Consider the following 10792-nt stretch of genomic DNA (forward strand, 5'->3'; position numbering starts at 1 on the left):
ATATTTTTTTCAATTTTATATCCTTTTATTATTTCTTTTGTCTGCTAATTGTTAAAAAAAACTTTCTCCACCGGACCGGGCCAACTGGGCCTAAGCCCAGCCGGCCGGCCCAGCCCAGCCGCAACCGTCTCTCGCGGGAGTCCTCGTCCCGCACGGCGCCGGCGAAGCCGTGCCGTCGCCGGACTCGTCCTGAGCCCCCCCCGAGGCTATATATAGCCGGGCCCCGGGCCTCGCGCCGCCGCTCGCCTCCGCTCCTCGCACCACCGCCGCCGCACGCGCGCTGCCTCGCCTCACCCCGCCGCTGGCGCCCGTCGCCAGAGCTGCTGCCTCCTGCTGCCGCGCCGCTCCGCCGATCCGCCGCTGCCGCCGGAGCCCCTAGCCATCGCCCGCAGCCGCGCCCAAGACGACAGCTGGCGCCGATCCCACCGTCGCCGCCCGATCTAACCGCCGCCGCCGGGTTTCAACAGAAAACCGTCCTGAACCGGTACTAAACCGCCCGGGTTCGCCGGTTTTTCTTTTAGGGTTTCGGTTTTTATTTTGAATCCGATTTTCTGATTTAATCCAATTATTTGGAGAACGTTCGCTGGTTAGGGTTAGAAAGCGAGTGTTCGCTCAGTAGGTTTTTCTTTTTCTTTTTATTTTCTATCGAGGGACCTATTTGTAGTATTTCTTTTACAGTCTAGCCCCTCGGTTTCAAACGACCACATCTTTTTACTCGTTTGTCCAAATCCAACATAACCAACGCCCACTTCTTTGTTATGATCCCCTCGATCCAGATAATCAACTTAAACATATTTTTGAAAATTGTAAAATTTGAATTCAAACAGATTTGAATTTGAGTCTTCTTTCGATCGTAACTTGAGTTTCGTAGCTCTGTTTGAGTTGATTCTTTTTGCTAATCGAAGCTCTTGACCTAAACTTTCTGGTAAGGCCAAATTCACTTAATATTGGTACTGTTAGAAATAATTTTATGTTGCAAGAGTTATTTGCTTGGTTTTGATGTTTACCGAATTGTCTTCTTCGCTCTTTCCGATCTTTTGAGTGATTGCTTATGTGTGGTTACTATTGGTTGCTTACGATAGATTGACCGGAGTGTGAGGAGTAGAACTATCAAGAGTTTTGAGTGTGAATAATCTTCATCAACAGTACAGGCAAGTTCACACTTTGATCATATCCCTTTCATACCCAGTTTTTATGCATTAGTTCCACCCTCAAACATTGCATGAGTAGGATTGATAACATGTGGGTATTGGGAAGTAGTTGATGAGGTAGGAACCTATTACCCTGCATTCAAACCTTGGGAGTTACTATTACGTTATGCTTATATTGCCATGCTATGCTCGTAGACGTGGATTGGGTTTGAGTGAATCCATGACAGATGTGAGATTGTTATTTAATGGTTCAACTTAAGGCGGCAACTTTAATACACATCTGGGTGGATTGTTTGTTTTGGGCACCTGGGGAATCCAGTGTTGTCCTAGGAGATCCCGGGGATATACCGTGTGATCCTCCTACGGTCCGCCACCCAGGCTCAAAGGGATCATAAGATTATTCATGCTAGAAACTTCCGTGTGCAGCCACAAGCCATTATGGGCTCTGGCATAGTTGAGTATGTTGTGTGACCTCTTTCAGTGGTGGGCTAGCAGATGTAGAGGGAAGTAGGTGTAACTGTCCACCCAGAGTAAAGAGTTAATGCTTCTGAAAGACTCTGTCTCGGTCATCCGTTTCTCAAACACCATGTAGTGCGAGAAATCCAACGGAGGAGATCGAGTCTTGTGGGGAAAAGTGCGCAAACCTCTGCAGAGTGTACAAACTAATCATGGTTAGTCATGTCCCCGGTTATGGACATCTTGAGTATCTGGTTCTTGGATTATCATGTTGATCTCATCACTCTATAAATTAATTTTGTTGGGTTATTAATTACCTTTTAATTGGGATTGAGATGGGGATTTACCATTCTCAATGTTTTCAACCAACTTTGTAGTTAAATAAATTATATTCCTTTGCAGTAGGGAAAAATTGGCTTTTCGCAAAAACATTATAACCATAGAGCTTTTCCACCAGCCATATATGCATGTAGTGATAGTTATTATTCATCATTATCCTATGGTGTGAATTTGCCAGTACATTCAATGTACTGACCCTTTGTGGCTGCAACGTCTCATGTTGCAGGACTTCTTACGACGAGTAAGTGATACGTTAGGGTTACGATTTCTACACTCAACTTCGCCGTTGGTGTTGATGGGAATCCACAACTCTGTTACTTCCGCTATTTTGATTGAGGTAATAGTATTTACGTTACTTTATACATGTGATTTATCTCTGTTATAAATCCTCGAGTATTGTGTGTGTCAGCATACCGATCCAGGGATGACACTTAAGCACAGAGACTTGACCGTCTGAGATCGGGTCGCTACAAGATGGTATCAGAGCACATGTTGACTGTAGGACGTGACCCCAAGAAACTGACAAGCCCATAGGAAAGATTTTCTTTACAAACTTCATTTTCAAAAAGATCTTTTACCTCTCTTCTCTTCTGAGTTTATTCAAATATTCCCTTTTAGTGAGATTATACTCTTTTCCCCTTTTGACCACGAAGATTCAACTGATGATACCACTCCAAGAAGTACAACATATTGGACAACTAAGACCATTTAGAATGAAGAGGATTTTACCATACGTTATGATAATGGCAACTACAACAGTTGAAGACTCCGAAGACTAGGAGAATTTGAAGGTTCTTAGGAATTCCCAGAATTGTATGACCTAGGGAGGCTACCCTTATGGAACTTGTCCAACTATTGAAGCTGTCAATACCAGAGATCAAGGTGTGTTGGAGAAAGACCGGAACATGGAGCATTAGAACTCAAATTTTTGTCAAGAAAACCCTAGGGCAGGAGATATCAACTACAGAATGATAGCTCATGGAAATGACAGGAGCAGAAACACTGTTATCCATGATTTTATCACCCGCTTATGCTGTTGTCACCGTGCTAAGTTAAGCATGCATTCCTTCGGAAGGGTTGGATGGTAGAAGGCTGATGGAGCATCTATCAGCAAAGCATGTAGTTTTAACCTTAACTGGTGTATCGCCAGGATTTGGAGTATTACATCAAGAAGTTTAAGACGAACCTTCAGGAAGCTGTATTTGACAAGGAGGCATTTCGTGAAGAACTCAGGACCAGAAGCTGATAGTAGCCAAGCTGAAGGAGCAAAACCTCGAGATACCGGAGATTCGTCAGGAACTGAGGGAGAGTAGGACCATGGCTCATGCCAAGGGTGTTGAAACCCGGGATTTTGGAATGTAACTCCAGAATATTCAAGGATGTCACGAGAGACCTTGCGACAACAGAGATGAGCTGTCAAAAAGGATTTGAGAAGGACAAGCACGATCAGAAGAAGCCATCGAAGACATGAACAAGACTTGAAGAGTTTGGAGAAGATTTATTGACCTTTAGAAGACCAAACCCCTGTTATATACCTACGTTAGATGCGACGATTGTGAGCTGTCATTTTGTTTGATGTTTTTCCGACAGCCACAAAATAAAAATCTGTCTTTTCAAAACTATTGTTTGTATTGTGTGCATCCCTCCCTATCTCTCTTATCTCACCCCAAAACCCTTGGATCCCAAAATATGACGAATGGAGATGGACGAGTATTTCCGAGATTCATGACACAACCAGAGGTAGCACACTGGATACGGAACATGGAAGATCACATGAAGGAGCACGGTATTGAAGGAGAGTATATGGTTCCATACACCCTACGAAAGATCACACAAGGTGCTGCAAAATGGAGAGAGATACACCAAGCCACACAAGGATGGAATGGAACCAATGCTTGGGATGAATTCAAGACGATTCTACTGAGGTCCCGTCTTACCCGAAAGCCATGTGAACCTAAAGAGAAGAAGCCTTGTGCATGTAAGATTTGTGGAGAAATGGGACACACCCATAAAGAACACAAGGATGAATGCCCTAATTGTGAAGGGAGTCACCCAACTGAAGAATGCCCAACTAGGCAGATCACTTGTTTCTTGTGTGAAGGGACTACCCACTACCCTGCTCAGTCTCACATTTACCCCATGGTACAAAGAACCATCCAGCAGAAGAAAGAAGCAATGAAAGGAGCCCTTATGGAAATTTTAGAAGAACCTGTGATGAAGGAAGAGGTGGAGGACACACCCGAAGAAGACCCAGTTAAACCCTGCACCAAGTCTTGCTATTCGTGTGGAGAAGAAGGACACTTTTCCCAGAATTGTCTGAAGGGAGATCTAGTACAACTCCCGACAGAGGAAGTAGAGTATGACCCACAGGTAATAGAAGCCCTGATTGGAACGGAAAAGTCCAGGAAGAGAAATAGATTGAATTCCAGGAAGGACCTGAGTCATATCACCTGTTTCAGGTGCAAAGAGTCAGGGCACTACTTCAATAGTTGCTCAAAAAGGAAGCCGAGGACCCAAGGAGGCTATGTAGTCATAAGGAAACCATGAGACTTGTCGGAAGTAATATGTTTTCATTGTAAGGCAGCAGGGCACTTTGCCAGAGATTGTCCCAAGGGGAAGGAGACTTGTGATAATTAGTTGTGTCTGTGAGAAGTATAGTAGTAGTAGTGAGAACATTTTTCCTTTATATTGAGGCGATGAGTTGAGGCATGTAATGGAAAAGCAAGATATTGTAATCATTGGAGAATCAATAAAGTTAGCATCATTGGTACTGATTGGATTTTATGAGTTGTTACTCTATGAAGAAAGATTTTGACCATTTTCGAGGATATGAGAAATATGGTCTATGGATGAATTTGTGCATTTCAAGGGTGGTAGTACCTTGTAAGGACCCTTGACCCCTGGAAAGTATAATGATACTCCATGGAGTGGACCACGGATAAAATAAGTACGAGTTTATCTCGATGTGTGGGATACACTAAGATTATGAGGGGATGGAGTACTATTGGATATAAAGGAGATAGAATGTTGGTAATATAGAGCAATTGTAACTCCAGGATTAGTCTGAGTAATCACGTCTTAGTTTGGTACCAATAGAAGGAAGAGAGATGGTACAATTGGATGGATTTAAGAATGCTAGGAAGCTGGATATTGGAATGATGAGCAGTTTCCCCGATGATGAGTTCAAGGTTTGCAAGCGATGAGATGGGCCATAACCCACAGGCCACAGGACCTACCAAGAAGCAAGCACACTCTTGCTGAAGGAAAAACCATGGAAGAAGATATGCCTCTATCGATAGACGATTTTACAGGAGTAACGCAAAACCTGAGAGTTGTAAAGGAATGATAGATGTTTGTTTGGCTTGCAGAATCAATGGATTTTTCCGAACACAGTTCATGGACAAGAGAAATTCTGCAATGCTTGTGAGGATGACCGAGTGTTAGAATGCGAGATTCGCTAAACCGTATACAAGGTAATGATTTGGGTGCGGGATAGATTGATCACCATACCTACTTACTCTTATTATTCGCCTTGCTATACGGGATGGTAAATCTGAGTGACTTGCCTATAGTAGAGAGACGACGATCAAAACCTTGTTTAAACCTTAGAATGGTAGGGCAATTTTCCCTTGTACACGACAATTGTTGCCAATCGTAGGATATACGGTGAGAATGAAGCTAGACCCATTTCCTGCAGATGAAACCATAAATTGTTGACCACCATGAGATATCAATAGTTGTTTAGTATTGACGCCAGACCTGTCAGCTAAAAAGACCCAGTCATAGAAGAACCAAGATCAAATGGATACAGGAATTGAGGAAAAGGGTTATGCCACTACCGGAAGAGCCCAGAGAAGGAATTATCCTGAGAATCTGAGAAGACCGACACTGTCAAGGATAAGGATGGAGTATATGAGTAGTGATGGGACCGTAACCATGTTTTTAAGGGTGGTAGCACCCAAGACCCCGGAAATGATCGATGGATTTTGAGAAGACCCCCAAACCTAACCTATTTCTTTCTAGCCTCTCCGAATCTCGAGGACAAGATTCATTTTAAGGGTGGTAGGTTTGTAACATCCCAAAATTCTAAATTTTGGAATCTTATATTAAATAGATAGTTATGATTGATTGTTTGATTGATTGTGTGAAATTGAGTGAAATTCGAAACTTTTTGAAAGCTAAATGAGAGGGAATAAAAGGACTTTCCCAAACTTTCATTTTTGCATTTATGATCTCCGTGAATTCAAATTCTTTTCAAATACAAAACCCTAGAGAGAAGATGACATGACTTCTTCCATTTACATAAATGAAAAGGGTTTTTGAAAATATTTGAATTTCACTTGAAAATATTTCAAATTCAGAAACTTCAAGCAACTCAATGATTTTCATGAGAGAAGATAAAATGACTTTTACAAAACATATGAAATATGAGTTGGGAGTTTAAAAGGATCAAATTTAAAGTCCTTTTGAAATTATTTTCAATTTGGAGTTATTTGGTTTTTATTAAAATTATTTTTCTCCAAAATTTCTTTATTATATTTTTCTGAAAATTATAATATTCATGTCGTAGAAAATCTTTTTCTGAAAATTTTGATATATTATATGCCTATAGTATATTTTTTATTTTATATCCTTTTATTATTTCTTTTGTCTGCTAATTGTTTAAAAAAAACTTTCTCCACTGGACCGGGCCGAAGCCCAGCCAGCCGGCCCAGCCTGCCGCAACCGTCTCTCGCGGGAGTCCTCGTCCCGCACGGCGCCGGCGAAGCCGTGCCGCCGCCGGACTCGTCCCGAGGCGCCCCCCCCGAGGCTATATATAGCCGGGCCTCGTGCCGCCGCTCGCCTCCGTGCCTCGCACCGCCGCTGCCGCACGCGCGCCGGCTCACCTCACCTCACCCCGCTGCCGGCGCCCGTCGCGAGAGCCGCCGTGCCGCGCCGCGCCGCTGCCGCCTCCCGCTGTTGCCTCCTGCTGCCGCGCCGCCCCGCCGCTGCCGCCGGAGCCCCTAGCCGCCGTCCGCAGCCGCGCCCAAGATGCAGCTGGAGCCGCCGCCGCTGATCCCGCCATCGCCGCCCGATCTAACCGCCGGCGCCGGGTTTCGATGGAAAACCACCCTGAACCGGTACTAAACTGCCCGGGTTCGCCGGTTTTTCTTTTAGGGTTTCGGTTTTTATTTTGAATCCGATTTTCTGATTTAAACCAGTTATTTGGAGAACGTTCGCTGGTTAGGGTTAGAAAGCAAGCGTTCGCTCAGTAGGTTTTTCTTTTTCTTTTTATTTTCTGTCCAGGGACCTATTTGTAGTATTTCTTTTACAGTCTAGCCCCTGGGTTTCAAACGACTACATCTTTTTACTCGTTTGTCCAAATCCAACGAAACTAATGCCCACTTCCTCGTTATGATCCCCTCTATCAAGATAATCAACTTAAACATACTTTTGAAAATTGTAAAATTTGAATTCAAACAGATTTGAATTTGAATCTTCTTTCAATCGTAACTTGAGTTTCGTAGCTCTGTTTGAGTTGATTCTTTTTGCTAATCGAAGCTCGTGATCTAAACTTTCTGATAAGGCCAAATTCACTTAATATTGGTACTGTTAGAAATTGTTTTATGTTGCAAGAGTTATTTGCTTGGTTTTGATGTTTACCGAATTGTCTTCTTCGCTCTTTCCGATCTTTTGAGTGATTGCTTATGTGTGGTTACTATTGCTTGCTTACGATAGATTGACCGGAGTGTGACGAGTAGAACTATCAAGAGTTTTGAGTGCGAATCATCTTCATCAACAGTACAGGCAAGTTCACACTTTGATCATATCCCTTTCAAACCCAGTTTTTAAGAATTAGTTTCACCCTCAAACATTGCATGAGTAGGATTGATAACATGTGGGTATTGGGAACTAGTTGATGAGGTAGGAACCTATTGCCCTGCAATCAAACCTTGGGAGTTACTATTACATGATGCTGATATTGCCATGCTATGCTCATAGACATGGATTGGGTTTGAGTGAATCCATGACAGATGTGAGATTGTTATTTACTGGTTCAACTTAAGGCGGCAACTTTAAAACACATCTGGGTGGATTGTTTGTTTTGGGCACCTGGGGAATCCAGTGTTGTCCTAGGAGATCCCGGGGATATACCGTGTGATCCTCCTATGGTCCGTCACCCAGGCTCAAAGGGATCATAAGATTATTTATGCTAGAAACTTCTGTCTGCAGCCACAAGCCATTATGGGCTCTGGCATAGTTGAGTATGTTGTGTGACCTCTTTCAGTGGTGGGCTAGCAGATGTAGAGGGAAGTAGGTGTAACTGTCCACCCAGAGTAAAGAGTTAATGCTTCTGAAAGACTATGTCTCGGTCATCCGTTTCTCAATCACCAGGTAGTGCGAGAAATCCAATGGAGGAGATCGAGTCTTGGGGGGAAAAGTGCGCAAACCTCTGCAGAGTGTACAAAATAATCATGGTTAGCCGTGTCCCCGGTTATGGATATCTTGAGTATCTGGTTCTTGGATTATCATGTTGATCTCATCACTCTATAAATTAATTTTGTTGGGTTATTATTTACCTTTTAATTGGGATTGAGATGGGGATTTACCATTCTCAATGTTTTCAACCAACTTTGTAGTTAAATAAATTATATTCCTTTGCAGTAGGGAAAAATTGGCTTTTCGCAAAAACATTATAACCATAGAGCTTTTCCACCAGCCATATATGCATGTAGTGATAGTTATTATTCATCATTATCCTATGGTGTGAATTTGCCAGTACATTCAATGTACTGACCCTTTGTGGCTGCAACGTCTCATGTTGCAGGACTTCTTACGACGAGTAAGTGATACGTTAGGGTTACGATTTCTACACTCAACTTCGCCGTTGGTGTTGATGGGAATCCACAACTCTGTTACTTCCGCTATTTTGATTGAGGTAATAGTATTTACGTTACTTTATACATGTGATTTATCTCTGTTATAAATCCTTGAGTACTGTGTGTGTCAGCATACCGATCCAGGGATGACACTTAAGCACAGAGTCTTGACCGTCTGAGGTCGGATCGCTACACTAGGTGACTTGCGTGTAGTCTCCTACTGGATTGATACCTTGGTTGTCAAAAACTGAGGGAAATACTTACGCTATTTTGCTGCATCACCCTTTCCTCCTCAAGGGAAAACCAAAGCATGCTCAAGAGGTAGGAGACCCACAAGACCAGAGGGCTTGCCCTCCACCCTTGTGGATAGGGTGTGGGTCCCCTTCGGTTGATTATTTCGCCAATATTTTTTATTTATTCCAAAAATGATCTCCGTGAAGTTTCAGGTCATCCCGAGAACTTTTATTTCTGCACAAAAATAACACCATGACAATTCTGCTGAAAACAGCGTCAGTCTGGGTTAGTTCCATTCAAATCATGCAAGTTAGAGTCCAAAACAAGGGCAAAAGAGTTTGGAAAAGTAGATACGATGGAGACGTATCAACTCCCCCAAGCTTAACCCGTTGCTTGTCCTCAAGTAATTCAGTTTACAAACTGAAAGTGATAAAGAAAAACTTTTACAAACTCTGTTTGATCTTGTTGTTGCAAATATGTAAAGCCATCATTCAAGTTTTCAGCAAAGATTATAAACTAACCATATTCACAATAACATTTAGATCTCACATTTACTCATATCAATGGCATAATCAACTAGCGAGCAATAATAATAAATCTCGGATGACAACACTTTTTCAAAACAATCATAATATAACAAGATGGTATCTCACTAGCCCTTTCTGAGACTGAAAAACATAAATGCAGAGCATCCTTGAAGATCAAGGACTGACTAGACATTGTAATTCATGGTAAAAGAGATCAAGTCACAATCATACTCAATCTCAACTAATAACAATGCATACAAATGAAGGTGGTGCTCTCTAACTGGTGCTTTTTATTAGAGGATGATGACTCAACAATAAAAGTAAATAGCTAGGCCCTTCGCAAAGGGAAGCAGGGATTTGCAGAGGTGCTAGAGCTCGAATTTTTTAAAACAGATATAAATAATAATTTGAGCGGTATGCTTTCATTGTCAACATAACAACCAAGAGATTTCGGTATCTTCTATAATCGATACATTATAGGCGGTTCCCAAATAGAATGGTAAAGTTTATACTCCCCCACCACCAACAAGCACATTCCACTGCTGCTCCGAAACAACGGGTATCGTCCAACTAACAACAGTCCTAGGGGAGTTTTGTTTGAAATTATTTTGATTTGATTTGAGCATGGGACTGGGCATCCCGATTACCAGCCATTTTCTCGTGAATGATGAGCGGAGTCCACTCATCGTGAGAATAACCCACCTAGCATGGAAGATATTGACAGCCCTAGGTGCCACATGAGCGATTCGAGCATACAAAGCAGATTATCATTTGAAGGTTTAGAGTCTGGCACATGCAAATTTACTTGGAACAGCAGGTAAATACCACATATAGGTAGGTATTATGGACTCATATGGAACAACTTTGGGTTTATGGAAGTGGATGCACAAGCAGTATTCCCGCTTAGTACAAGTGAAGGCTAGAAAGAGACTGGGGAGCGGCCTACTAGAGAGCGACAACAGTCATAAACATGCATCGAGATTAACCAACATTGAATGCAAGCATGAGTAGGATATAAATCACCATGAACATAAATATCGTGGAGGCTATGTTGATTTTGTTTCAACTAGATGCGTGAACATGTGCCAAGTCAAGCCACTCGAATCATTCAAAGGAGGATACCATCCTATCATACTACATCACAACCATTATAAAAGCATGTTGGCACGCAAGGTAAACCATTATAAACTCCTAGCTAATGAAGCATGGCATGAATAACTATAAT

The sequence above is a fragment of the Triticum aestivum genome, chromosome 4D (assembly GCF_018294505.1).
Source record: "Triticum aestivum cultivar Chinese Spring chromosome 4D, IWGSC CS RefSeq v2.1, whole genome shotgun sequence".
Taxonomy (NCBI): domain Eukaryota; kingdom Viridiplantae; phylum Streptophyta; class Magnoliopsida; order Poales; family Poaceae; genus Triticum; species Triticum aestivum.